This window comes from Capsicum annuum, chromosome 12 (genome assembly GCF_002878395.1).
Source record: "Capsicum annuum cultivar UCD-10X-F1 chromosome 12, UCD10Xv1.1, whole genome shotgun sequence".
Taxonomy (NCBI): domain Eukaryota; kingdom Viridiplantae; phylum Streptophyta; class Magnoliopsida; order Solanales; family Solanaceae; genus Capsicum; species Capsicum annuum.
Window position 1 is genome coordinate 49,705,410 of NC_061122.1, and position 8,281 is coordinate 49,713,690.

General features: G+C 33.1%; 1 long non-coding RNA gene and 1 other non-coding gene across 2 annotated transcripts; one reads left to right on the forward strand and one right to left on the reverse strand.

Moving 5' to 3' along the window:
* Nucleotides 1-2,212: 2,212 nt before the first annotated feature.
* On the reverse strand, nucleotides 2,213-7,235 carry LOC124889534. Its single transcript, XR_007048598.1, has 2 exons — nucleotides 6,777-7,235; nucleotides 2,213-6,472 (listed from the first exon to the last, which is right to left on the reverse strand). It is a non-coding gene; the product is annotated as an uncharacterized LOC124889534 (long non-coding RNA).
* Nucleotides 4,291-4,367, forward strand: TRNAP-UGG. The gene has a single exon. It is a non-coding gene; the product is annotated as a tRNA-Pro (tRNA).
* Nucleotides 7,236-8,281: the final 1,046 nt, after the last annotated feature.

Here is an 8,281-nt window from a genome sequence, read left to right on the forward strand (position 1 = left end):
ATTCTATTCACCCAGGACCCACTAAGATGTACCGCAATTTGCGAGAAATCTATTGGTGGAGTTGTATGAAGAGGGATATTGCAGAGTTCGTAGCTAAGTGTTCTAATTGTCAGTAGGTTAAGGTTGAACACCAGAGGCCTAGTGGTACATTACAAGAGTTCAGTATTCCTACTTAGAAGTGAGAAGAGGTGAACATGGATTTTGTGATGAATTTGCCTCGTACGAGTCGTCAACATTATTCGATATGGGTTATTGTAGACAGAATGACCAAGTCAGCCCATTTTTTGTCAGTTCATACCTATTATTCAGCCGAAGACTGTGCCAAGCTCTATGTTAGAGAGTTAGTTAGGTTGCACGGAGTCCCATTATCTATCATTTCAGATAGTGATACTCAGTTTACCTCTCACTTTTGGAAAGCTTTTCAAAAGGGTTTTGATACACAAGTTCATCTCAGTACAGCTTTTCATTGGTTTATCCCTTTTCAAATTTATCAAAAGGAGACAAATTATTTTTAAGAAAATGGTTTTTGACTTCTTAAATCACTTCAAAAACTTAGAAATATGTCAAAATAATTTACGAAAAATTACAGAGTCGCCACTTAACTTTTATAGAAAAATCAAGAAAACTTAAGTGAATTCTAAAGGTTCAAAAACAGAAATAAACCTTTAAAATTAGAGAAAATGGGTAGGGGTTCAATTAACGTTCTAAAAAAGGTTTTAAGGCACTTGGGAACGTCCGTTTTAAAACGGTTGACCAAAATATTTAGACTAACTTAAAAGGCTAACTATGTGAAAATGTCAATTTTTATATAAAATATCAAACTTGAATCAAGTGATTTTGAAAATCATTTTATTTCGTCAAATTTTTAAGCTAAAGAAAATTTCAAACAAAAGTCCATTTTTTAACAATATAACTTTAATGAAAATAATAATTCATTTCGTTTTAAGGGAAATTATTATTTTTTTAAGAAAAATCTATTTTTATGGTCAATGCTAATTTAAAATCTTAACAATGAAAGAATTTAAGAGGAACTATTAAGTAAGAAATATTTACTCGATGGAAGAGTTTGAACATTTTAATTTAAGAAAACCCGTTTCTTTTATTGCTTGAGAAAATTCACTTCAACCTAAATGAGGTCGATTATTACTTAGAACATACAAAAAGTCATTTTAATGTGAAAAGGTTTGTGTTCAAAAAGATTAACATAAAGTCCATCTTATAATAATAATAATAATAATAATAATAATAATAATAATAATAATAATAAAAATAGAAATTCAAGTAACGAAGGAAAAAATGAAGATAAAAGAAAAATGGCGATATCTTGAGGGATTTATTTAGATTAATCCATTAAAGTGTTCAAGCAAATAAAAAAAAAAGGATAGGCCAGTGCACTAAAGCTACCACTATGCCGGTGTCCAGGGAAGGATCCCACCACAAGGGTGTATCGTACGCAACGTTACCTTGTATTTCTGCCAGAGACTGTTTCCAAAGCTTGAACCCATTACCTCCTGGTCACATGGCAGCAACTTTACCAGTTACTCCAAGGCCCCCCTTCAAAGTGTTCAAGCAAATACAAATAAATAAGTTAGAATGGATAATTCACGGGTAGAGCCAAAGCGTGTGAACTATACAAGTTCCCAATAACATCAATTAGTTGATTAAATATATATTAAATTAAAGTATAAAGCAAAGGCTTCGGTGTATAGAGAAGACCTCACCGTTTAAGAAGTAACCATAGAAACGAAGGAACCCACTATTTCTTTTATTTACTATATTTTTTATACCTAGGAAAATACAATTTCTTATTTCTTTCGTATTTCGCAGTGAAATACCTAAAAAAAAAATAACAAAATCGTGGTCGGGAAGGTTAGGTAGTCAAAGCCATTGAAATTTTTATTTTATACATTGGAAAAATCTGTTTTGTTATTAATAGACTAGGAAGGGGGGAAGAATAACTGAAAGAAAGGTAATCAATTAGTAACTCGTCAAAGTTTCATTTATTCAATGACCAGAATTAAACGGGTATATATAGCTCGGAGACGTAGAACAAAAATTCGTTTATTTGCATCAAGCTTTCGAGGGGCTCATTCAAGGCTTACTAGAACTATTACTCAACAGAAAATAAGAGCTTTAGTTTCGGCTCATCGGGATAGGGGTAGGAAAAAGAGAGATTTTCGTTGTTTGTGGATCACTCGAATAAACGCAGCAATTCGCAAAGGGGGAGTCTCTGATAGTTATAGTAAATTAATACACAATCTTTACAATAGACGGTTGCTTCTTAATTGTAAAATACTTGCACAAATAGCTATATCAAATAGGAATTGTCTTTATATGATTTTGAACAAAATCAACCCGGAGTCTTTAAAAGCTCCCCACGCTCTCCTGAGAATAAATGGAGGTTTCTTCTACCGGACGAGTTAGAAATTAGTATGAGAAAATATGCTAAAGTAGTCAAAATGAATGAACACGTTCAATTCAATAAAAACAGATTTCGTTTTTTCCGATTCATTTGTTTCTTACGACACGATACTAAAATCTAGATTTGAGTGAATCTAGATTTGAGTAATTATGATTCAAGTAAAGAAAAAGTAAGCCTATTTATTTCGAGCTTTAAAACCAGTAGTTCTAGCGGTCGACTCAGTTCTTTCAAATTTTTTCTCATTATTGAGAAAAGGTAACAAAGATAAAATACGAGCTTATTTTATAGCAAGAGTAATTAATCATGTTGTTTCAAGGTCAATCTGTTCATGCGTCTTGATAATATTTTTCCTTGTTGACTAATAAATCGACTAATTAAACTCATGTTTCTATAATCAATTCGATCCCCCGATTGAATCGGGGGCAAACGCCTACGAAAAGATCGCTTGAATTTAAGAAAAGGTCGCTTGGATTTATCCATGGTTTGTTTGTTTAATTTATTCCTTATCCCTAAAATCCTATTTCTTAATTCTAATTCATTTTAAATCCACCCAAAATAAAATAGAATTTTTGAAAAATAGAATGTGTTTAGTTTCTATTTAAATATGTTATATATAATGTCATTTTTTCCCCTTCCTTGAAAGGGTAAGGCACAGGTACTTGGTTTGCTCTATTTTTTAATCTCCCCATGAACCGTATGTTTGTAAAAATAGGGACAGAATTTTTTCAATTCTAATCGATTAGGCGTATTGTGCCGGTTCTTTTGAGTACTATATCTGGAAATACCTCTTGATACCTTATCAACACTGTTTCGAACACAACTAGTACATTCCAAAATCACCGTTACTCGGACATCTTTCCCCTTGGCCATGAACCTCCTTTGGATTTTTGATTTACTCAACTCTTCTATTTTCGATTCAAAACGAAGAAAGGATAAAATAGAAGTTACTAACTTGAAATCCAATTCTAAAAGTAAAAGATTAAAATTAAGAAAATAAAGTAATAGTAAAGCAAAGTCATAGTAAAATACAACGATTTTTCTAAAGTATATTGCAAATTTAAGTAATCATTTAAGTATCTTGTATAATACTCTTGCCCTAGACCCCCATTTTCTATTTTACCCTCATTCCTCTATGATTAATATTCAATTAATTCGAACTTGAGCCCGAATGTTGAATCCACTTTTTTATTCTTTCTCTTTCCTCCCTTATTCTTAAAAGGAGAAAAAGAGAAAAGAGGGGGAGAGGGATTCATCACCAATATTTGATTGGATCTCTAATTTTCTTCATTCCTTCCCATGACAATAACTAGAATGAAAAAAAGGGGAATGTCAACGCATCCGGGAAAAAACGATTAATCTCTATCAATAGACCTGCTAAAGCCCCGAACCATAGCGTACTTAGTACTGGTGCCACAAAGAGATATGTTTTTAGATCTCGCATTGAAAAACCTCCTTTTGTATTATTTGTTGGAATATAGATAATACATATATGATCAGATGCATATGTAGTTAAGGGCTGCTTAGAGTTGGACACATAATTCCTAATTCAAATTGAAATGTACAATGATTTTGGAAATAAGATTTTCCTTTTCTTAAAACAGAAAAAAAATACATCCCTTTCTTTCTTACCGAGAATTTTTGAAGAATACTAATTTATTTTTACGACGAGTTCTGTATTTATATATTTATTTTGTATATAATTGTATATAAGTATTTTCTATATAAGAGAAGTTTTTTCCCTTTACTATTATATGTTAAGTGAGACCAAAAAGACGAAATGAGCAAAAAATTTGTATATATCAATGGAGAAAATAACCATGTGGAAAACAAGACAGGAATTCTCTACAATTCCACTGTGGAACAATTGAAGGAATGTGGCGCAGCTTGGTAGCAGCGCATTTGTTTTGGGTACAAAATGTCACGGGTTCAAATCCCGTCATCCCTACCTATTACTGCTCCACTGAGCAGTAACGAGGGATCAATTGAGATCACTTCAAATTGGACATAATCTTTTATTTTTATCATTCCATTCTAGTATATGCATACAAAATGTATTGGGGTTATGAAAAGAATCCTTTTGTTTACAGTCTTATCTATTCTGATAAGAAAGCGCTCTTAGTTCAATTCGGTAGAACGTGGGTCTCCAAAACCCACGTTTCATTAAAAAATCTGTCCAATTTGGACCAATTCCATGGACTTTAGCTCATTTTTTGCCCCTGTATATCTTCTGTATATCAGCAGCTTATTTTCTGCGTTCTTGGGTATACCGCTGTGTATAAGGTGTACATCAGTGCAGTAAGCCGCTGTGTATACGGTGTACATCAGTGCAGTCAGCTGCAAACGTATATCAGTTGTATACATTTGTATATCAGTGTTTTTTAGCGTATATAAGTCTATTTGTGAATTCGGTTGAGGCTTTGACTCGATGGAGGTTGGGCTTAACCCGACGGAATGCGATAGTTGGGAGTCCAATGGACTCGATGAGGAGGTTCATGCATAAAAGGGATAGAAAAGGATTAGTACGTGAAAAGGATCATATAATTAAGCTCTAACAAAAACTTTTGACTGTTTGGAAAATTTTGAAACTAATTTGAACTAAGCTTATGTTGTAACACATGGTTGGTTGCACTAAAAAGGTCATTATGATGCAATAGAGCCTTTTAAACTAATAGGCATTTCTACAGAACATTTCAATCTCTAGAAAACAAGGAAGAAAAAAACAACAACACATTTTTGTTGGCTCAAAAGCATATCATTAAACAGGGATATATGTATCAAGGCTAGAAAAAAAAAAAAAAAAGGCTCAGTATGACATAGATGTAAGACTAAACCAATTAAGTGCAAATTATTGTTTTTGTCATGACAAATACTCATGGATGGGCAAAACCAGATTAACAAACACTCAACTCTTCAACAAATGTTGACATATTGTATTATATGGGAAAAAGGGAAACAACTTGCATTTTTTGGCTCCTATTTGAATACAACATTGTCTAAATAATGGTAAATGACAAGTGAATTGAAAATTTAATGTCCTGCAATGCCTCTACTGGAGATATGCCTAACGTTTCACATAATATCCCATTACATATTAAATACAAAGGTTTGACAAAGATATTGGTGCATACACTTATTAAAACCAACTTAAACGAGGGAGGAAAGGAGTTAAGATCCTACTCGATTTATCGAAATAAACTATAATTAACTAACTCAATACTTGAAACATATATTATCCCGGGCTTAAGAGGAGCACATTCTGTTTCAATTTATCCATATTCTAGTTAGATATTTAAGAAAAATTTAAGGCACACAATCCTATATCTCAAATCACATAACAGCTGGAAGAGAAAAACATCAAATATTAACACTGGAAGTCTCATAAATGCAAATCTTCACATTTTAACAAGATTTTAACCAAAGCTGAGCAAATAATGCAGCCAACGTGTTTTTAAACGAAAGCACTATACGCGAGACTAACTCCACGAGTCATGAATCGAGACAACAATCGAGGGACAGGATGGAAAGAGGTATCCACCCGTGCATACTACACTCAAATTCTGGGCAAGCAAAGAGAACATCGATGACTCTATATGAGTAAAAGGAACTAAAAACAGAGGAAGAACATACATAATGGGATTCAACCAACAGCTTCTAAGTTGCAACGAGACATGGATCAAAATTTAGAATGCTAAAAGAAAGAAAAAAAAAATTAATGATAAAAAAGGTGCACTTTTTATATTAAACTATTGAAAATTGCAGCCGGTTTTAGCAACACAGTGATTTTGATACTAAACTCGAAACTTGAATGTTCTAAGGAGAAACGAGCAAACAAACCACATTTCACTTCACCTTATAAGTCAGACGAATACAAAAAATGTAATAATTAAGTACTACAGTGAGCGAAAAGTAAAAAAACCAGCTATTAAACACAAAAAAATACTGATCAACCGAATACCTACAGAAAGAGCAAATTACATAGAAGTATGGAGATGGTAATTACCTTTTTTCGTAGAGCGAACTATGAAGACAAGTCAAAGAGCGATTCCACCACTGACTTCGACTCCGAGTTCGAACAACGAAAATAAACAATGAGAGCGGCAGGAGTAAATCGGAACAAAGAAAATAGAGAACTTAGTAAATCAGAAAGTGTAATAAAAACTCAAAAATTCTCCAATTTATCTACCACCTAACCCTTTTTTTTTTTTTTTGGGGGGGGGGGGGGGGGGGGGGTGAATATAAAACCCCTTTTATAGGCAAAATTTAGCTGCAAATGGCTTCTTTGAGAAGCTTTGAAAAGTTCAAAAATTGAGTGAAAAAACTGACGGTTTTTAGAATTCAAGGAAGAAAAAATCACCTTTTCAGAGTAACTTTAAAAGATTGAGACTTTGGATTTGACGATTTCGGTTCTTCAAAATGAACAGTTTTTTTCCGTTGATTCAAAGAAAGAATACTTTTAAGAACCATTGAATCTTCATATTCTTCCCTTTTCAGAAGCTTACAGTGAGGAGAAAGAGCCCTTTTGGGTGTGCGTTTTTTCAGAAAAAGCAGGGAAAGAAAAGAGGATTGAGGTGATGTTGATGGAGAATTGGAGATGTTGATGGAAAAGAGAGGAGAAGCGAGAAAACCACCAGATTTCTTAATATCCGGTAGTCCGAATCAGTGTCGCGGGTATTGTTGCCACCGTTTGTTGTTGGTTTTTGTCGTGTTGCTGCTGTGGATGTAAGTTATTGTTGTTGTCTGTGGTTTTTTTGTACATTTTTTGCTGATACAGCTGTTGTTGTCGGGTTAAGGGAGAAAAACAATAAGATTTGGGGCGGGTTGAGCTTAGGTGGAGTGGGCTGGTATCACTCAATATAGAAAGGAGTGAGTTGGGTCAGCTGGAAATTGGGTCTGGTTGTTGGCTGAAATTGATTGTTTTGTGGTTTTGATTTGGGTTAGGGCTCATTATGGTTAATTTTGTTGGGTAGATTAGGGATTGAGGATTTAGCTATTTATTAAATAGCTAATGATTGAAGACTTAGATAATTATATAAATTTTAATCTAATCAAAAATTCAATTGACTAATTGTATTGCAATTATGGCCGAATTAATTTTAATTAACATCTAATTTAACAAATTGACTAAATTAAAGCATAATTTTGAAATAAATTAACCAATTTAATCCCGAGCTTCTTGATTCGATAAAGTCAAACAAATATTTTTTCATAATAAATTATTTTTATGGCTAAATTATATTTGAATCAAAGTTTTAGTCATTTGAATTAATTTTCATGATAACCCTTGATTAAAATTCAATTTTTAAAAAAGTAATTATTTAAGTAACAAAATTACGCAATCTTGTATGTATGGATACGAAAACATATAATTGTTACTTAAGACGACCGAATTACCTAAATAAATACTTGAAAGAATTTTTATCCAGATAAAATAAATGTTGTAGTTTTATTTAAAAATGAAGAAACTCAGGATTAAACTTAATCTTGGAGGGCAAAAATTAGGTGTCAACATTCATCCTCAGACAGATGGTCAGGCAGAGAGGACTATTCAGACCCTGGAGAGACATGTTGAGAGCATGTGTCATTGACTTTAAAGAAAGTTGGGATGACCACTTGTCATTTATTGTGTTTGCCTACAATAACAATTATCACTCTAGTATTCAGATGGCTCCGTTTGAGGCTTTCTATGGGAGGATATATAGATCTCCAATTGGTTGGTTTGAGGCGGAAGAGGCTGCTTTGGTAGGGCCAGATTCAGTGTTTAATGCAATGGAGAAGGTTCAGTTTATTAGCGAGAGGCTCAAGACATCCCAAAGTCGTCAAAAATCCTATGCAGATGTGAGAAGACGGGATTTTGAGTTT